This window comes from Onychostoma macrolepis, chromosome 22 (assembly GCF_012432095.1).
Source record: "Onychostoma macrolepis isolate SWU-2019 chromosome 22, ASM1243209v1, whole genome shotgun sequence".
Classification (NCBI taxonomy): Eukaryota; Metazoa; Chordata; class Actinopteri; order Cypriniformes; family Cyprinidae; genus Onychostoma; species Onychostoma macrolepis.
Window position 1 is genome coordinate 26,948,892 of NC_081176.1, and position 21,880 is coordinate 26,970,771.

Below are 21,880 nucleotides of genomic sequence, written 5' to 3' on the forward strand. Positions count from 1 at the left end.
CAGTTCAGTCCAATAGCCTATGTAAAGTTCTTCAATTATGAAATGAGTTCAATTGGGCAATATAGCATTGTTTACTAATATGAAGCCTTCTTAACAAGCCTTTGTAAAAAGAATAGTTAGCACATTTGTTTGTAAGGTAACAACCTTGACAGCTGTGCTGAATTAATGTTTGTGTTTGTCATGTGACAATTAAGCATACTGAAACATTTGTTGCTTATACTGTTTCACACACTACTCTTTAAAACATAGTAGGTAGTATGCACTGTGTACTGGGCAGTAAGCAAGTATTTGGAACACAGCCAGTGTCTCTGCGCCGTTAATCTCGCCTCGCCGTGATGACGTCACCAGCCGCGCCTTCCCGCTGCGTTCAGTCAGCGTCGAGTCTTCTGAGGAGAGGCGAGCAGTTCACGGTATTTATCAGATTTACACAACCATCAAACACTTTCTAGAGTTTTATCAACATATATATATGGTCAACTCATATGTGTATTGTTTTTCATCGGGTTGTTTGTCTTTTCTGGCGTCTTTCCACTGAAATGAACATTTAGTGCAGCAGTGAGTATGAGAACGTTATATTTAGTTCATGAAGACCTGAGCGATTTTGTGTGCTTTTATATGTTCGTTTGTTTGGACTTTTAATATCACTGTTACTGAATGTTAAGTCATCACAATGGTGTAATCTTAAAGACAAAAGTGGTTTAATATTACCCAGTCGCTCCCCAACCCCTCCTAAAAAGTTTAATTTATATAGTAATTTAGTAATATTAATGTAGTGTAATCTAAAATAGTTTGACAGATAGTAGTCTACTGCATGACTTCCAGGTTGTTCCAGGTTTGTTTACCACATTACAGTTCTATAATTTAAAGTTGCTTTGGAATTCATTGTGAAAAGTGTTTTACAGATAAATCTGAATGTAATGTTTTATTTTATGCAAGAGGGTAGACAAAGTAACTTAATATGAAATGCATATTTCCAGATAATATTTTCATAAATTTGCTTTGGCTGTAGCACAGTGGAAATTTAAAAGACAATAATTTAATTAAAAATAGTTTATATTTATACTTATGTATACATACACACACACACACACACATATATATATACACACAGTGGTGTAGTGTTGCCTGGAGAAGTGGGTATACTTTTAATTTATGCCCCCAATTGTTTTTTTTTGTTGTTGTTGTTTTTTAAATGGCCCGGCAAAGGATGAACGATCATAAACAGTGACATGTAAAACTAGTCTTGCATATTTAGTTCACTCCAAAATGTGCCAGTAATATTTGCACACTGTCACTTAACTTCTGCTGCTTTAGTAAGGATCATTGTGAAAATAATATTACCCACAGAAGAGGTGCAGATTTTGCAATAATTAAAATAAATAAATAGACTGCAGCAACTGACATTTTGTCTGAACCTCTAGTAAATGACATGCTGTTTTGTTTAGTTGTCTGTTCAGAATTGTAGGAGAATTGTGATCTCTATTTGAAAAAAAAAAAAAAAAAACTTTATTTCAGAAGTGAGGGGGACAGAAATGTCAAATTGACAGGTTTTTATTACGATTATTATTATTATTTATTAATTACCTCTTGCTTTTAATTGGCTAAGAAATCAATTACACTGCTGGACAATAACCATAGAGTAACCAATATTTTTCCTGTATTTTCCTAATGACAATTTTATGATTTGTTTAGCCTATATACTACATTTTTCCCCTATTTTTTTATTTTTATTTTTTATCACAGAATAAGGCAGAATATATATTTTAGGCCTATAGCCTAGTAGCCTATCGCCAAGTTTAATAAATGCTATCAATTAGAACTGCATTATTTAGAATCAGATGCTTTTTTATTACCTGGAGATGACTTGAAGAACACACATAAACCATATTGTCGCAATCATGTGTTTACTGTCTTCACGTTTCTTTTTATTCAGTTTGGCTACAGTAGAGATAGCTTTGGCTGCAGCGATAGCTGGATTCTTGCACGTTGTGACTTGTAATTTAGTACTTCTATGAGGCAGTTTCGGACTTTCTGCACGAGAGCGCCATCCGGCTGCAAGTAGCCTATAAATGAAACGCACACTGCATGAGAGTGTTTTTAGGGAATATTTGCATTTATTCACATGCGATTGGATTAGTATGCTGGACACTATTGAATGATGCGCATCAGAGGGGATTTAGAAGTGGGTATACGGAATGCCGACTGATAAAGAAGTGGGTATATGCCGGATACCTGCGTATACCCTCCACTACACCACTGAATATATATATACAGGGCTCGCAAAATCGCTAGCCAGATGTCCCGGGGCTATTGTGTTTTCCAGTCGGGCTACCAAAATGTATCACTGCCTGCCTGACGGGCTCCTTAAATACAGATCTCCCGCGGGTCCTTAAAAACTCTTAAAGTGAGTTGTATCAAACTTAAGGCCATAAAAAGTTTTAAACACGTTAAATGGTATAAGAAATGTCTTAATTATAATTTCTAGAGGTCTTACAGTTGGGGACGGAAAGACAAGTCGCGATACGGCAGGATTAAACTTCAAAAGGCAATGATGTCATTGAATAAATATGAGCGCTGCACGTTTCAAGTCAAAACGCGGCACGGATGTCTTTATGCGAATGTATCTGAAGGGAACCGACTGTCCTCAGAAACGTGTCGTTGGCATTTTAATTTAATTTTACCTATAATTCCTGATAAAGCAGCGTTTATGAGCGCGGAGCTGCTTTGTGTACAGCGTTTCCAGGGAAACCGCAATATTTCAGCGCTCCTAAAGCGCCACCTCGTGGCAGAGAATGAATTTGCATTTCCAATAAGCCTTTCTTGCTGTTTATGGTCAGATCAATGCAAATATCAACTCATGTTTTTACGCAGCAAACACATGGTTGTAAATGAGAAAGAAGTTAATGTGCCTTTTAAAAATCTAAACAATTAAGACAGTAATATTTATACGTTTTATATTAACATAATAATTTATATGCTTGATTTATCCCTTTTCATAAAAATGGTCTATAGCCTGAAATGCTGTTGTATAAGATTTTTGTGAAAACCTGTATCTGAACTGTAAATCATGTAATTTTATGGCTCAATACTGTATGTTACCATAGACATTGTCCAACCCCGCTCATTCTGTGTTCATTTTACTTGTGCAGCTCTTAAAATGGGTCATAAATTTCCTTAAATATATTTTTTAAAATTCTGCAGATACCCTGTAAATAGTGAAATAAAATTCCTTCTTTCATATTTGTTGATATTTGTGTATTGAAAATATTTTTGATTGACATTTAAACTCCTATCTGATTTTCTATATTTTAATTTCTTTTAAAAAAAATATATATTTTTTTTAATTTGGGCTAGTTAAATTAATTTTCGGGCTACCAAAATCTGAAGAGTACCTGCCCGAAGGGCTACCAGGGATTTTTACATTTTGCGAGCCCTGATATAATATAACAACTGGGACACAATTTCAGGCTGGGAAATCTTTTACTCATCCAGGCCATCCTATACACCCACAACAAATTCTGAAACCACAGACAATCCTATTATTTGTATGGCCATCACAAAGGTCTAAACCCTTAAGGCTGGAGCCGTGCAAAATAATTAAAGGTTCTTGAACTGAACCTTCACTTCTATTTTCCTTTTCTTCATTTTCCCCAATATCTCTGTTCATCCCTTGTGTATGTGTGCGTGTTTTTTTCTTGTACCTGTCACTTCTTCACCAGCAGGTCTACTGTTATGAACAGAACTGTGTCCGCCTAGTTGCAAAACAACCACCTCGTTGCAATTTGTTTGCACAGAATGTTATTATTTATCGTAAAATGACTTAAATACCCAAGATTTAACAAACCTATATTTCATACAAATATATTAAAGCAAATTTGTGTTTAAAGTGCCTATTTATAAAAATTAGTACAATACCTAAAATCCTAATAGCCTACTGAACACACTATTGCATTGACTCATATTTTTGTGTTGCTGCTGCTCTCCCTCCCTACCAAAACTATAAATCCATGTGAATATTTGTCTGCTAAATGTGTTAATGTAACTTTACAGTAAATGATGTCCTTTAGCATACAGTATTCTGACTTATGATGATAATGGGGTACTCCTGATAGCGTAACAGTTGCTAGCAGTTTAATACTCAGCTAAGTTAACAGACAAAACTGTAGTGACTAAGGGATTTTATTTTGAGATCCGTGGCATTAATTGTTGGACAGCGTGTTCTCTCTTACACACACAAAGACTTTATCAATAAAATAGTTTTGGGAAAGCTGGTCATATGCGAGTAATTCACATTCACGCGCTCTCTCTCTTCAGTAACTGCATACGGCTCAATCCTCCGTTAGATCAAAAATGTATGTAATGGAGGCTCGGGCTGTTAGTAAAAACATTCGAAAGTAGTTGTTTCATGTTGTGGCTGCACTATCATATTGGGCTTGCGAGAGAATGTCTCCACTCAAATCAGTGCACTCACTACCATATTTCCTTATGGTGTGTGTCCACTGTTGCAGCACGAGAACAGTGTTTAGTGCCGCTCAAAACACAGAGCGCGAGCCGAGTTCTCTCGCTGCAGCGGACACACGCACTCAGTCAATGATGGGCGTGAAAAGGTAAAGTGACAGAAGTGACAATGCACCAATTACAAAGAATTACGAATAGGCTATATGCACACCTCTCTTCCGCATTCACAGTCAGCCAGCTGTGCCATATCCGGCGCACGTAGCGTCAATAACAACTGTGGCATTTTTCACATGGTCGCTCCAAGATTTACCGAGGATTACGGTCAGTGACGTTACCCGAATTATTCAAACGCTGTCCCATTCATCGAAAGTCAAGAAGGAGAAAGGATTCAAGCTATACATTTCAAGCTATATGCCTGCATCACATTATGAAGGTAAGATCTGGAAGTGTTGTGTCTTTACATGCCCTTAACAAGAATGCTACCAAACGCTAGCGCAGCAGTGTATAGTAGTTATACTATGTGCATTTTCCTAACGTCATTGTCAATGTCAGTTTTTCAATAAGGATTCAAGCGTAGGAGAGGTAACCATTAGGGCTGAGTGTTACCGATCAATGAGGAAAAGCCCCACAGCTTGAGCGTAAGGGAAAGTTAGTTCTGCAGGTTCAGTGCAGGCTTGTTCATGAGACTGGTTCCGTGCATCAGAGCGAGTTTCTGTGAATCATTGCATGTAAACTTGTTGAAGGCTATTTTACTACATATTTCGTTTCATATACTGTAAGTAACATTGGTGTGTCTGGATATTTTTCAGTATTGAGAAATGTAAGCTAAGCACTGGAATTCACAGAGACTGAGTTCTGTTTTGTCACTTCTTTTACACACGTTCTGTGTCCCCTGTTATTGAAATTAGTAAAGTGAGATGAATAAAGATAAATAATTTTAGCTCCCACAAATTGTTTAGCAGTTATTTTTTTACCATGCTATCTTTATTTCTGGATGGTTTGTTTTTTAAACATTCTACACTGTTCTCAGACTTTCTTCTTTTTAAAAACTGCATGTTCATTCTATTATAACAAATTTGTGTATTTTTTACAGACTGTGCTTAAGGATGCCCATCCTGTGCAGCTAGAAAGCTGCCAGTGTACCTGTGTGGCAGGTACAGTTTTATGTAACTATTGGCGCTATTCCACTGCATGGTACGGCATGGTACAGTTCAGTACGGCTCCCTTTTGGAGGGTGTTTCCACTAGGTACAGCACCTGGTACCTGGTACTTTTTTTAGTACCATCTCGGCCGAGGTTCCAAGCGAACCGTACCATTACCAAAACATGACGTGTAAACTCTTCTGATCACTGATCGGCCGGAGAAAATCGTGACTGCCTGCATCATTGAACTTGCTGCACGAGACACAACAGACCCGCTAGATTTAAATCAGCACAGCCAGTGAGGGATTGAACGCAACTGTTTTGAATGAGCGCACCTTTCTTTTAACAACCAAAAAATGGCTGTTTCGTTGTCTGTTGAGGAAGTGCAGACTGTTCTCTCGTTGATAGCCGAGGAGCGGATCCAGCGAGAGCTTGATGGAGCAATGCGGAATTAAAAAGTTACTATAACGACACGTGAATAATCCCACCCACTCTAACGCGGTACTAAACTGCAGTGGAAACGCAAACCGAGCCGAACTGAGCCGTGCTGTTCTGAACCATGCCGAGTCGTACCACATAGTGGAAAAGCGCCATATGTCTGGCAGCACTGTTGTACCAGACTGCACATTATTGCCAACTTAGAATCACCTCTGTTCCTCCAACACACAGCTGCACAGAGACTCAACAGAAGCCAAGAACCATGGTAACTAATGTTTCTAACAGAGTACTTTGATTCTGTTTATGGACACTTGTGTTTATTGATAACTTTTTTTTTTTTTTTAAATGCAGGGTGTTAAAGGGTTAGTTTACCCCAAAATGACAATTATGTCATTAATTACTCACCCTCATGTCGTTCCAAACCCATACGACCTTTGTTCATCTTCGGAACATTAAGATATTTTTGATGAAATCGGAGCGCTATCTGACCCTCCATAGACAGCAACGCAACTGAAATGTTCCCAGGTCCAGAAACGTAGTAAATACATCTGTAAAACAGTCCATGTGACATCAGTGGCTCAACTTTGGCTCAAGTTGTTTGAACAAAAATGTGTGTTGGAAGTGTGTACACATCCATCCTATCCACAAGTTTCTGGGGTCGCTACTGTAAAAAAGAACGTGGGTAAAACTTCCGGTGAGGTGGCGGAAGTAGTATACCAATGGTATTTTGTGTGCTAATTAGCGAAGAGGCTAACCCTGGCTCCCAATGTACATACTATCCACCCTATCCGCCCTAAATAGTATTGGAATTTACTAATATCACATAGAGTTTAGGATGGATTGTATGCACATTGGGATGCAGGCTAAGTGTTTTTCGGGTCTTTTCCACTGTCGGGCCAGTGCGAGCCAGTAGGCCTGGTGGGGCTAATAGCTTCAGACCTGTAGCACCAAGCCCAAAATCATGATGCGTTTCCACCGTCAGGCCAGAAGCTCTGCTAAAACCCGCCCTTTACACACCTCACTGGAACAACGATACGCAACCCCATCATTTCACCAACAAAGAGAAGTTATATAAGAAATAATTCACTGGAACTAGCGAGATCACAAAATGAATGTGATAAAAGCGGCCATTTGTTTGCATGTTTTGTTGTTTTCTTAAAGATTTAAAACCAAAGCAATTTACCAGTTTTACAATAATAAGTGCTACATTGATTAATTAGTTTGTGTCAGGATCGATAATTAATCACACAAAAATAAAGTAGTATTTAGCGTTATATCACAAAAGAAAGACACACACAGCCTGTTATTCAGTTGCGTCTGTTTCTGTTTTTTTGTATTCACAGACAGTTTAGGTCTACATCACATTTAGAAAGAATGATCATTTCTTATCATTTTCCATTAAAAATATGACCTTGAGTAGCTTCAGCTCTCTCTCTAGTCCCAATACATTGTTATATTTTCAGTCAGAAAAACAGGGAGCTCCTGAACAATAACTAGGTTAATGTTTCATGACATACGCGGAGCTATCAGGTAACGTTATAAAGAGAGGTGACTTATTGACAGATAAAATATGTAAATAAACAATACATCACTTGTCTGATTTTTCAGGTGGTCGTATTTACTATGTTTACCATGGTAATGCGTGCATAGTCTTTTGCATTGCATATTTCTGCTTTGTTGATAATCTACATCGGATCTCAAACAGTTAAAGTTGAAATTATTTCAAACGCTCGCTGCAGTCTGAAAGTGAGTTTTGAGCTAAAATTATTTTACAAGTCTTTAATGTTTGTTAGCTGGTAACTATATGAAATGATCCGCGGCGCTGACACTCTCCAGACGCAGAGAAACTCCAACAGTCCCACTTGTTTACTTCAGACCGGAAGACACTCCCACTTTTGACACAAGGCCTCATGGGGCGTAGGAAACTTGTGGATAATGATAAAAATCCCCTTTCTCAAATCAGGCTGTTCAGAGGTTCCTGTCAGAATGACGTAGTTCTGTACAGACCCCTCCCACGAGAGTTGATTGACAAGACCGTCTTATCTTAGACCCGCCCTGAGTGAGCTGAGAGCTGTCCGCCTCCATTGCAGGGGAAGACAAGATGTCTCAGATTATGCAATTTGTAGTGTTTTGTTGTTAAATGTAATAATGAATAAAGCAGTCATCATGTACTCCTGACATCTGAGCCACTGAAGATGCAGAAGATTAGGGTTACTTTCGCTTTGAAGGGAATGCGCCGATCCCCGATCTGCCTAAATGCATCATGTTCGCCCGAATCATTCGTGATCCAACTTCATCTACAGAAGAAGTGAGTATAATGAATCTTTGCTAATCACCTTTCCTAATAATGTGCTAGTTAGCCAGTTTCGCGGCTGAAGTTTAGTAGTATGCTCCATAGATATATATATACCTAGATGCCTCATTATCGACTGTTTCTATGGGCCGTGATACGTAAGCCATCCTCCATTTTTGGATCGGTCTGCGAATCTTTGAGCGCATTGACTGTGTGCATCTACAACAGCAAGTTATACGCTTGTATATCTTTGAATATTCATTGATTATTATGGTGAATGTGAGATGGCTGACGTGTCAACGTATCTGGAGCGGTCAAATAGGGAATCTACACATCTATAGTCTGAGAAATCTACCATTGAGAAATTTTAACCACAGTATGTTACAGACCTTTCATTAAGACCCTAAAGAATCATATCAACTTGTGTAAAATGGGCATCCGATGACCCTTTTAAGACATTTCCTGTAGTAGTCATGTGAGTGAGATTTACTTTTAACTTAATAAAAGCAATAATTTAACTTATTTTATTTTATGTGTGCATGTACTTAAATCTATAAAAGATATTCAGTGAAGATTAATGAATGTTTTATTAATATTAAAGAAAGAGTTGAATGAGGTTGTAACTTTAAGGCTGCTTTCACTTTATACATACTGTAACTGACCATGGTTACGTAAACACTCACCAAGATGGGCAATTTTTAATTCTTTTTTTTTTTTTTTGGTCTTTTCCATAGGAGCAACTTGTATAAGGGTGTAAGTTCACCTCTGCCTGAACTTTTCATACTCCGGGTGGATGAAGTCTACTGTGATCTTCCAAGTGAAGCGGCTCCCCTGATAAACCACTATGAGTATGGACATTATTGCTCCTCTGGTTGACTTTGTATTTGGAACCGTGTTATCCTAACGCATACCAGCAAAGAGAGTGCTGAAAACCTGTCCACACACAGATGCTCCTTCTCCCCCACAGCTGCCACTTCATGGTTACAGGCTGGGACCCTCTGCCTGCTCTTTTGTCTACACTGAACATCAGCAGCACCACATGATGTCCCTGGCAACAACATTAGCGACAGCACACAGAATTGCCAACAGTACAAAAGAGCAGAGTTCTTGCATTGAGTGGGACCAACTAAGGCGGCCCCGCATCACCTCCTCCGAATTCAGAGAGGTTTGTCACACCAGGGCACAGAGCTCTGCTGAAAATCTTGTAAAAAGACTTCTGAGACCTAGCCATCAGACTGCAGACATGTGGAGGGGGCTTGACATGGAACCTGCAGCTCTAGAGGAGTACTGTAGTACAAGGGAGGTTAACCACTATCCGTGTGGCTTCCTTATCCACCCCGAAGCACCGTGGATGGGGTCATCACCTGATGGCATTGTGTACAATCCAAAGGGGCAGTCGGTGTTTGGCCTGGTTGAAATTAAATGCCCCAATGTAGCAAGCTATGTTGACTCCATATATTAAGATCAGTGAGGGCACACATACATTAAGGAAGTCTCATCCGTACTTTTGGCAAATCCAGGGCCAGATGTTGATTTCTGGTTTGGATTGGTGTGACTTTGTCTAAATACGCTCTGGTCAATTTTATACATTTTTAAAAGTAAACAATAACAATCATCTGGTCATTTGTATAGATTTAAAAAAAAAAAAAAAGAACAATTATAACAAAATGGCTGAAGAAACTATTGTAACACATTGGCTAATAAAATATTTGAACATTTAAATGAGAAAAAAAACCCAAAAAACTGCTCACTGATGGAACTAGCATACAGTGGAGAGCTAAATGTGACTGCCCCGTGAGGAGTCACTCCAAGCAGCTCTTTCAGAGTACAGTGGGACTTGTATGCTGAGAATGTTTCACTTTGGAGAAGAGGTGATGAAGGGCACTGGCACCTCAGCTCTGTGCAGTCCATGACTGTAGTGTCTGCATAGTCCTTAAACTCTGGCAGATGTGCCCTTATTTTCTCCTCTGGTATCCAGATTCTCACAGACCCTAGCACAGTGTACATAAAGTCGCTCCATGTTGTGATGACCCAACTGACTGTGGACTGGTGGACTCCATACTGGTCAGCAAGGTCATGCTGTTTTGAACCCCTTTGCAAGGTAGTTGAGAAACATGAACATCTCATCAATGGGCTCCAGGGAATGAGTTTGTTCAAAAGAAATAAAATTTGCTCAACTTCCATAAGCCCTAATCTTTAAAGGGATAGTTCACCCAAAAATGAAAATTCTGTCATCATTTACTCACACTCAAGTAGTTCTAAACCTGTATGAATTACTTTGTTCTGCCAAACACAAAGGAAGATATTTTGAAGAAAGTTTGTGACCAGGCTGTTTTGGGGCATCATTGACTTCTATAGTAGGAAAAAAAAATACTATGGAAGTCAATGGTGCCCCAGAACTGTTCTGTTTCCCACATTCTTCAGAATATCTTCCTTTGTATTTCAGCAGAACAAAGACATTCATTCAGGTTTGGAACTTTTTGAGGGTGAGTAAATGATGATAGAATTTTCATTTTTTGGTGAACTATCCCTTGAAGTTATATTGTATAGTCCATGAACTGTAGTGGAACTTGGTTCTGTAAACTCAGTCAATATGGCAGTGATGGCTTAAGGCCCAGAATCTCATCAGCAGATGCAAATCTAAATGAATACAATTAAGATACTAGTTTTTAAATCTTGTAATAGTGCATACTATAAAATTACTTGGAAGCATTTCAAATATATAACTTCAAATATATCTATTAGCCTTCTCTCTCTCACACACACACAAACACAGACCGACCGACCACTTGGCAAAAGATCTGATGTTATGTGGGACACGTGTGAGGCAGATACATTTACTACTATTATGCTATGTAAATACCGATTTACATCTGTTGTCATATGCGCTTATTTATGTTTCTGAACGCATACATGTATGCAAGCGAAAGCACATCTGTTTTGTGTGAGAGTAAAGAGAATCCACCTGCGAGAAGAGATTTGTGCTTGCGCATTTTGATGCGCCCTCGCATTACAATAATGCACTCCGGACATTTGTCATTAAAATAACGCCATAGAAACCGCCTCAAACGATATATATATATTTTTTAATTGGTTAAAATGAATGGAGCATATTGTGTTTTTCCATCACCTTAACACACACACAATACTATATCTGTTGCTGCAAAAGTACTACAGAACAATTACATTGTATGACAACAATAAAACCAACACAAGAATTTTGACAAACAGTACTAGTTCAAAAGAGGCGTTATCACCTCCGCTGTCTTCTCCAACGCTAGCAGGGACAGTCGTCAACTTTCTCTTTGAGCTTCAAAGAGATTCTGGGGGGGAAGGAACGATTCCCCCATTCCCACAAGGAGCCACACTCAAAAGCCGCAATACACATAGAAAGGACATTGGCTCCATTTACCCATAATCAAACAGTTCCAAAATGTATATAGTGTATTCCTGTATTGTATTGTATGCATGCTCCTGGTTAGTTTAGTTACAATACTGTAGTGAAGCTCCAATTACTTGGATCTAGACATATTAATGTATCACTGCCTTAATGTTTTCCAAACCCTTGCATGTAAGGTATCAAAATGACTGTTTTCTGATTCCCAGATTAATGGTGTATATTATGTCACCATAACTTGCACCATACTCTTTTTACCATACTCTGACTTAATATTGGACAAATCCCCCAGACCACAATAAACCATGCAAATAAGGTTTTGCGTGAGACAAAGGAACCTCTCCCGCTCAAATTCACACCTCTACATTGGTCAATCTGCCAAAGATGGGTGTGACCACGGACCGTTAAAAGGCCCTAACCCAAACCCATCATAGCTCAATCCCTTTGAGACACACTCTCCAAGACTCATCACCCTTGAGTCGGACCTTCTGGCAGTTTTTATCATCAAGTAACTTTGTCGATTCACTGTGAACTCTCCGATCTTCAGAAGAACCCGATGAAGGCCATCCAGCTCACTCCTACTGAACTCATCAAGAACCTTTGTTGTCTACCACATCCGGACTCTTGTTCAGCAGCAAAGCCAAAGCAAGTAACCGTTTCCAACTAGTTAGGTGCGTGTCTAAGTTTGGGTCCCTTTGTTAAAGTGATTTTTGATTCTCTGATGATTCTAACTAGGTTGTGGTTAATTGATGTTAAATACTGCCATTCTTTGTTCTTCTCTCTCTCTTTCCTTACTTTCCTTCATTCTGTATATATGTGTTTTGCTTAGTCTAGTTGTATGTTAGCTGTAGTTTCATTAAATTCACTATATTCACAATTGATTGCCTCTGTGTGCTGCTCGCGATTCAAAGTCACTGAATGTTGATCTTGCTACATGCTAAGTTAATGCTAATACTGTATGAGTAGGAAAGTTACTTTTTTCTTGGCCAGGAAAATAACCTTTCCTAGAATTGATAAATGATTATACTGTCAGTGGACGAACAGATTAAATCACTGTAATATTGATTCTGCTACAGTTAATTCTAAGATCTGATTTAAATATTTATAATTAATTATAACCAGTTATTATTAATTATAAATATTTCCCTTTTGAGCTAATTTGCTACACACTCGTCAGCTCTTGTCAGGCTCACGTCAGAAGTAGTTTGCTGAATCGGCATTGGGACCTTCGGCGAGAGGGAGAACTCTGATTGGATGTTCAGTTTAGCGAATGAGTCAGTGCCCGAGAATTACAGCGTAAGTGATGAAAACAAGCACGTAAATGAAGGCGGTACAGACAGAAGGCTGTTTAAATGTTGCGTGATCTTTCCCAGTCATTCTAATACACGAATGTTTTCATAACATGAGTCATGTAAAATGATTAGAGTTATCAACATTTCTGATATTCAAAATGGTAAGCAAGCGCTGATTTGTTTACGTTTCGTATATATCTGCGTTTATCTCTTATATCTTTGTTCCGGTTTCTCCTTTTGAATGACGAATATATACTATTGATAGCTGCTGATATAGACAGTTAATTCCTCTCACGCATGCGCAGAACATACGTGTTAGTTTGCCATCAGCTGTAGTCTGTGCGGTATGTTTGAGCGCAGCTTTTTGGTCCGACGCTGCCGACGTGAGGCAACAACACCACTGGCTTTCATCGCCGCTTGTTCTTTGAAGTTGGCTTGGTGTGTCCCGGCCTTTACCTTGTGAAAAAACGTATGTCCTTGTCCGAGAAAGCAAAGCAATGAATGCCAAAGTGCTGATTCATTGTCAGCTTCTCAACTTGTTCGCTCAGCCTGCGGATCTCCTCTCTGAGAGACATATTGTCATCTAGAACTAAATCGACAGCTGTGTCATTCTCCAGGACTGGTGGCGGCGGTCGCTCCCTCCTCTCCCATACCCCCGGTCTTGAAGTGGGTAAGGTGATATCGTTCCACTCGAACAATGATGGAACAGCTCCCTTGACTAATAGCCATCTCCATGTCTCTGTCTGTGGCTCACGAACATCCTCTTTTTTGAAGTGCCGGCTACATACGCGGGTATGGGGAGTAACTTTGAAGTTATCCCTCCATATAGCGACAAGCAATTTTCGCCTAGTTTCCGCATCCGATGGAAAAATATGAAAACTAAGTACACTTGAAAGCTTGACTCAGCTGTACACAACAATGATCAGCTGTAGTGCTGCTGGTTTGCAGAAATGTAAATGTTTTTTTAGTAGACATTGTTCTCAACTGGTACACAGATCACCTCAGCAATATGACGGCGGAAGTGGAAGTATGTAATCGCCTCCGTGTGCATATAGCCTATTTCACACAACAGTATGGGGGACACCATTAAAGGGGAAGCTACATGACAGTAGATTACAGACTTGCGAAGCAACAAAACAAGCGCATATACCGAGGGTGTATGCAAATATTGATCCTTAAAACTCTCAGAATAGAGTAAGATGATCTGCTGATGATCGTGAATGGCTTGTTTAATAGCTGATAGTCTGAGGCTCATCCGTATTAAAAGAGCTGCTGAAAAGACTCATTTCATGTCAATAGTTCCCGTTTTCACCTCATTTATTATGCTGATGTCTTCAGATCTCCTGTAAATTGACACTTAAAGCTCATTTCATTGGAGTATCTGTTTATTGGTAACGATTTAGGTTACAGCCCTCAATTTACCACATAATTAAACAATTTACAGCATACCCATTTGTAACTATAGAGTACTCCACAGTAACACGTTGTCCTCTTCCATGTAGTTACTGTGTAAGTGTAACATCCGTGGGTTGTACTTTAAATTGATCCCTTGTTACCCTCTTGTTACATGTGATCTTTGTGTCATACATACCTACTTGTAATTTCAGAATAGGTGCCCTTTAGTTATAAAATACTTACAATATAAATGCTTTATAATTTTGCAGGTTATTACCCCCTTATTCCCCAAATGTTGCATATTGTTCCCTTATACATACGAGTAGGTACTGTGGAGTGCTCTATAGTTACAAATAGGTACGCTGTAAATTCTGCTTAATTATGTGGTAGGCTACATTGTGGGCTGTAATCTAAAGCATTACTGCTTATTTCTCACTCAAATCTGTACATTTTTTTCTGTTTATGCTTTCAGCTGTTTTTTTCTTAGTTCTTTACTACTTTTCTAGATATCTATTGATATTTTAATAAGGAAGCATAATAATTTTAGAATTAGCTATAAAAAAGAATTAGCATGTGAATTAGCATCAGTTGCTTTGATAGACGGACATAAATGCTTAAATGTGTCAATATGGGTCAAACACCAAAAGGCGTTTAAGCATAAAAATAAGTGTAATACAGCCTTCACATTTTTTTGTGAATTGATTTTTTAAATTATTATTAATAATAAATGTTTAATTTTTTTCTGAGCAAAAAAAAAAAAAAAAAAAGACTAAAATGAATAAAATACCACTAAAATGTCATTGAGTGTAAAGGTAGTTTTTATTTCCAAAAATCTTGACACATTTAGAAGAAGAATCATTTGCTGACATATTAAAAGACTCTATTTAAGGATAACAATGCAGCCCCAAAATACTCATTCATTGTCATTGTAAATCTTTCTACTTTGCCACTATCCTTCAAACCAGTAGGTTTGACTCATTTGACAGAAAGAAGTTTGGAATAATTTCAAATAGAATCAAATTTAGTCTGATCACTTATATTTTTAATAAGTACAGCTCAGCATAAGTATGTGGTTTCATTTTGACACAAATATATGTTACATTATATTATGTTATAACATTATTTCACTCTGATTTTCACTAAAGTTATTTGAAATATTAAAGCAAACACTTTACTTCCATTTAATATGCTTTCTATGCATAAAGTCACTTTTGCAAATGTAATTTGATGCAGACACTAAAAAGTCTCCTTTTTGACCCTGTAAAAACAAACAATATATTTTGATATAGGTAGATCAGCTCCTCCAACCAAACTGCAGTTCAGTCAATGAAGCCCCGCCTCCTGTAATTCACAGTCAGTGAAGCTCTGCCCACAGTAATTAACCAATAAATGCTGGAATTTTGCAGGAAAGTGCAGACGAGCATCAAACCATCAGGAAGAAGTGAAATCTGCAACGACTGAGTTTATTAAAGAGGACAGAGAGAACAAGAGTGATCCAGAACCCTGCAGAATGAAACACACTGAAGAACAGAGAGGTTGGTGTTTATTACACAAGAATGTTAAATGTTTCGGAAGCTTTTGAGTTCAAAGGATTTGACACATTCTTAAAATAAGTAAAAAGGGACGTTATATCAGATGAAAACATTCTAAAGTTAGGTTTACTATGCATGTTTCTGGCTTTATGGATGTGAAATTTGTAGAAAACTACTGCGTGCAACTATGAAAAAATATTTAGGAGCACCAGTGCAACTGACCAGATCATCATCATATTTGTGATTGCACTCAGGGGAGCTTCAAAGGTTTTTGCAGCGTTGAGTAATGTATCACAGACATATCTCACGAATCCTTTCATAAGCAAAGTGTAGAAAGGGTGTAAATAAGACATTCATTCAGTGTAGAGAGCTTCATTGATTATAAATGTGAGATCGCGATGAACAAAGATGAGTGACAGCTTTTAATGATTTTTAAGGGAGTTTGTAGGCTAAATGTGATACTAATTTAATACAACAGTTCAATAAACAAGAAGTAAATATTAAGTGACTTACATTGTCTGACTATATAACACTATTGTCTGATTTTGCTCTATTTTGTCGTCGAAAATAGTTTGAAAAAGTCGCAGCTGAGCCCCTGCGCATCTCCTTTCAAACACAGCGGTGTTTCGTTTATAAATGGACATGTATTTTTAAATGAATCTAGTGAGTCAGTGAACCACCTGCTAGCTGTTTCAGTTTCATTTTTAAAGTATCTTTAAAATATCTATTCAGCTATTTGAATCATTTAATATTTCTATACTCAAAATTTTATAATTAAAATATTAATCTCAACATGAATTTATGGATTTAATTGCACTCATTCCACCTCTGAGCCTCATTAAATGTCTGAAAATACACCTACAAGCCACTTTTGTGTTCTTCTGTGCCACCTCTGTACAAATTAATTTAGTTAATGCCGATTTCATTTTGGTAACTTATTCTTCTTCTACTTGTTCTTATTCTGTCGTTTTAATTAGAATTTTTAAAAAGCTTATAATTAATATATATAATTTTTATTTTATTTTTTAATTTGACAAAAGATTACATACTTTTAATAACGTTAAAAAAAAGATTGTTTAAAGCGCATTTGTTATGGTTATTTAAACAAAGTTTTTAAACTAACAGGGATACTTTAGCTTGTATGATATTACTGAACTGTCACATCTTATAAATATAAAAACACAAACGCATACCGGGATATTTGTGCTTTCATATCTTGAAATAATAGGCTTCATCACACAGTCAATGCTTTTTGACTCTCAACACGTGATTTTGTGTTTTTCTCAAAGTGAGTGACAAACTCCATAATGACAGCTCACACATCATTAAAACAATGGCCGTATTACCCTGCAAACAATAGAAGCCCAATAGAAACCATCACAGAAATTCCAATGGTTTCCATTAAAATACCATTAGCTTTTTCTAGTAAAGTAAATTCTAGTAAATTCCTTTTTGTAGTGTGTTTTGGGCATTTTTCCAATAGGATTTAATATCCCACCAATAGAATGCATCACATTCCAGTAGACACCATTATAGTTTCCATTAAAGCCAATACATTTCCTATTATAACCATTAAAACCATTACATTTTCTATTGTGTTTTGGGCAGTGTTCTATTGTTTTTTTTAAGCAGGGTATGGTATGATAAATATTTCACATCCCAGATGTGAAGTGCCAATCTTCTCTTGGTCACACGTCTTCACTTGATATGAATTCACAGGTGAAACTTGAACTTTTGGAATGTAGAAAAATTCACTTGAGTTCGCGTTTCTGTTTCCAGCGTTTGAATGGAAGTCAATGGAATTAAACATTTTTAATGTTAATATTGCATTAGATAATTGGGTAGCACTTTTTTACATTCCTGTTCCGCATGTACGTACTGTGTACTTAATGTAGTAATTACAAAAACTGGGTAATAACTAGGTACTAACCCTGAACCTACCCCTAAACCTAACATTAACCCATGTAGTTACCTTATATTACTCATTATTTCTTGGGTAAGTATACTGTAAGTACACTGCAAGTGCACATACTGTAAAATAAAGTGCAACCGATAATTGTTTTTACACACGTTTTTACATTGTACTTATATTTTAAAAATACCTGCATGTAATTACAACCGTAATTAATTTCTCTAATTACGTTTATAATTACACCGTTGACCCATCCCTTACACCTTAACCCACCCTTAAACCTATCTTTTCTTTTTTATTGACAGAAAATTAAAACTTGGAAATGAATTTTTTTTTCCCTTTCATTTCAGACCCGATGGAAGAGAACGAGGAGAGTGAAGAACTGAGTGAAGTGGAGGAGAAACATCATGCTAAACCTGGAGAAAAGCCTCCGAGTTGCTCGAAAACTAAAAAGAATTTTTTAAAGAAAAGAAGAGCTGAGAAATCATTCACCTGCACTCAGTGTGGGAAGAGTTTCTCATACAAAAACCATCTTAATGTTCACATGAGAGTTCACACTGGAGAAAAGCCATTCAAATGTGATCACTGCGGGAATCGATTCACACAAAAAGGAAGCCTTGACTTACACATGATGATCCACACAGGAGAAAAGCCGTTCAAATGTGACCAGTGTGAAAAGAGATTCTCAAACAAGCAACTTCTTAAGTTTCACGAAAGAGTTCACACTGGAGAGAGGCCATTCATATGTGGTCAGTGTGGGAAGGGCTACACACAATCATCACACCTTAAAGGACACATGAGAATCCACATAGGACAGAAGCCGTATGTATGTGATCACTGTGAAAAAACATTCTCGGGGAAAAATAATCTTGATGTTCACATGAGAACCCACACCGGAGAAAGGCCGTTCGCGTGTGATCAATGTGGCAAAACATTTCTTGATTCATCAGCCCTGAGGAAACACCTGACAGTTCATACGAAGGAGAAGCCATATTCATGTTCTTCATGTGGAAAGAGTTTTTCACGGCTGCAAAGTTTAAAATCACATCAGAAAACACATACTGGTGTAGGAGCTCATATGTGCTTTGACTGTGGAAAGACTTTTACTTCGCCATCCCATTTAAAACGGCACCAGATAATTCACACTGGAGAAAAACCTTACAAGTGTTCACGCTGCGACAAGAGATTTAATTCGTCAGGTCATCTGCAGAGACATGAGAGGATCCACACTGGAGAGAAACCGCACACGTGTGAACAGTGCGGGAAGAGTTTCACACACAAAGAAGGTCTTAAAGCCCACATGAGTATCCACACGGGAGAAAAGCCACACATGTGATCAATGTGGAAAGAGTTTCACTCAGTCATCAACCCTTAAAGTACACATGAGAGTCCACACCGGAGAAAAGCCGTATGCATGTGATCAATGCGGCAAAACATTTCCTGAGACATCATCCCTGAAGAGACACCTGACTGTTCATAAGGAGGAGAAGCCACATTCATGTTCTCTATGTGGAAAGAGTTTTTCACAGCTGCAAAATTTAAAATCACATCAGAAATTACATAACGATGTGAAAGATTATATGTGCTTTGAGTGTGGGAAGACTTTTATTTTGGAAAACCGTTTAAAACGGCACCAGAAGATTCACACTGGGGACAAACCATACAAGTGTTCACACTGTGACAAGAGATTCGGTCTGTCAGAATATCTGAAAACACATGAGAGGATTCACACTGGGGACAAACCATACAAGTGTTCACACTGTGACGAGATTCAGTCTGTCAGAATATCTGAAAAAACATGAGCAGTTCCACAAAAGAGAGAAGCCACACACGTGTGATCAGTGCGGAAGGGGTTTCACTATAAAAAGTCGCCTGAAGCTACACATGAAGATCCATGCAGTAAAGAAACCAGATCACCGTGATCAATACGGGAAGAGTTAATGTATGTGTTTTAAGTGCTGGAAGTCCTATACTACAGATGCTGAACTGAAAGCACCAAAAAAAACTCATACTGCAACAAGAAATCCAATCTGTCAGAAACCCTGATAGCACATGAAGGGATTCACACTGGAGAGAAACCACATCAGAGACTCATCAGTAAATGCACAGATCTGCCTCATTCATTTTCTCTTTTGCTTGACTTTTGTATTTGCTTCAAGTAAAGTTTGATTAAACTCATTTTAAACAATATTCTCATAGTTGTAGCATTAGGATGAGGAATCAAGTCTTAATCAAGCATTCAACCTTTTAGATTTTAGTGATCGAATAAAGAGTATAATAGTTCGTAGTTAGACTTTCATGTGTGTTCTGTTAATGGAATGTTCGGTCTTTGTTTGTGCAGCAGATTCTCTCCAGCTGTTAAACATGTATCCAAACCCTCTGTGCCACGGGTGACGGGCTCATGTCACAAGGGTCATGAGGCCCCTTTGCTACGTGACTAAACCATGGTTTACACATTACTTAGGAGTTTCTGTCTTTAAACTGACTTAGGGGTGTGTGATATATATCGTCTACGATAATATCGGAATTGTTGTTTTAACGATGTGCGATTTGACGGTTTGCAAAAACCATTCAAAACACCCCTACAGAGTGCACGCATATATTACGTGAAGTCTAGACGTATGCGTGTGCACATTTAGAGTACGTTCTTTCACTGCATGATTCAGTGTATTAAAATACATTCAGAATGATCACAAAATTCAAGATATGGGAACAGAAAATGTATATATTTATATAATTTCATATAGTTAATCAATATCACACAAAGAGTGCCGTTTTTTTCTCCAAAAATTACCATGATTACAACTATTACAATATTGATTTTTTTTATTTTATTTTTTTATTCAACAGTTCAATAAACAAGAAGTTAATTATGAGACACCATATTGTCTGTTTTTGCTCTGTTTTGACAACATAAATAATAGCCACAACCCTGTCTCTGAGCAACATAACGGTGTTTCGGTCCTGAAAGAATTAACCATTTAAATGATTCGGTTCAATCGCAATAACTCACTTATTAATAGTTACTTGCTGCCACCTACTGGTGGTTTTAATTTCACATTTAAAGTTTACTTTTTATTTAAATAATTTCAAATAACAGTATTCAAACATTATATATGCATTTGTAACTGCAGGTTAAAGCATTCCATGTCCATCGGAGCTGCATTAAACAGTGGGTAAATACATTTAAATGCCATTTCAGATGCAGCTTCTGTGTTTCCTCTGCATTGCAAAGATGAATTTTATTGATACTGATTTTATTTGCTTGGTATCAGCCCAAATGTCTTATTTTTCTAATTCACTGATTAAATGTAAGAATTTGACTTGAACGATAATGCACACTTTTAGAAAAATGGCTTTATAAAAGGTAAAAATGCCCGTAAAAGGTAAAAATCAATTTGAACTTATTGGGAAAGATTAATTTCTATCAGTGTGAATTGACCACCACACAGAATATGAAGAATATCAAAAACTTCAGGAGTCAGCTGTTCACGGTAGTCCTTAAGATACCAGCATATAACACACGCAAAATATCGTCTAATTATCGTTATCCCAGAAAATATTGAGATTTTTTTTCAATATCGCACACCCCTAAACTGACTTCTGACTTCTGCTGATGAAACTGCAAAATATTTTCTTCAGTAAATTTTTCTTCAGTTGATTGCATCTGTGACTCCTGGTCTTCATTCATCATACCTGGACATTGGGTCGACAACTGTAGTTCCCATACAGGACTTTGAATACTTTAATTTTTTCAAAAGAGCTTTTAAATGCCTAATAAATTATATTTGACTCCAAATGAGAATGGTCCTGTCAGATCACCCCCTATACCCTATATACGGTGAAGTTGTGGCCTAATGGTTAGAACTTAGAGAGTTGGACCTAAAGGTTGCAACCGTACCTGGCCATGTCACGTTACTTTCACTTTATAGTCCAGCCATTTCAAGTGCACTCATTCAGCCCCATAATGCTCCACAATAACCAGTGTACAACTAATGTGTACTAAACGGCTAGAAAAAAG

General features: G+C 37.7%; 1 pseudogene; it reads left to right on the forward strand.

Moving 5' to 3' along the window:
* The first annotated feature begins 284 nt into the window (after positions 1 to 284).
* On the forward strand, positions 285 to 21,556 carry LOC131531173 (gastrula zinc finger protein XlCGF57.1-like; annotated as a pseudogene).
* The last annotated feature ends 324 nt before the right edge of the window (positions 21,557 to 21,880 follow it).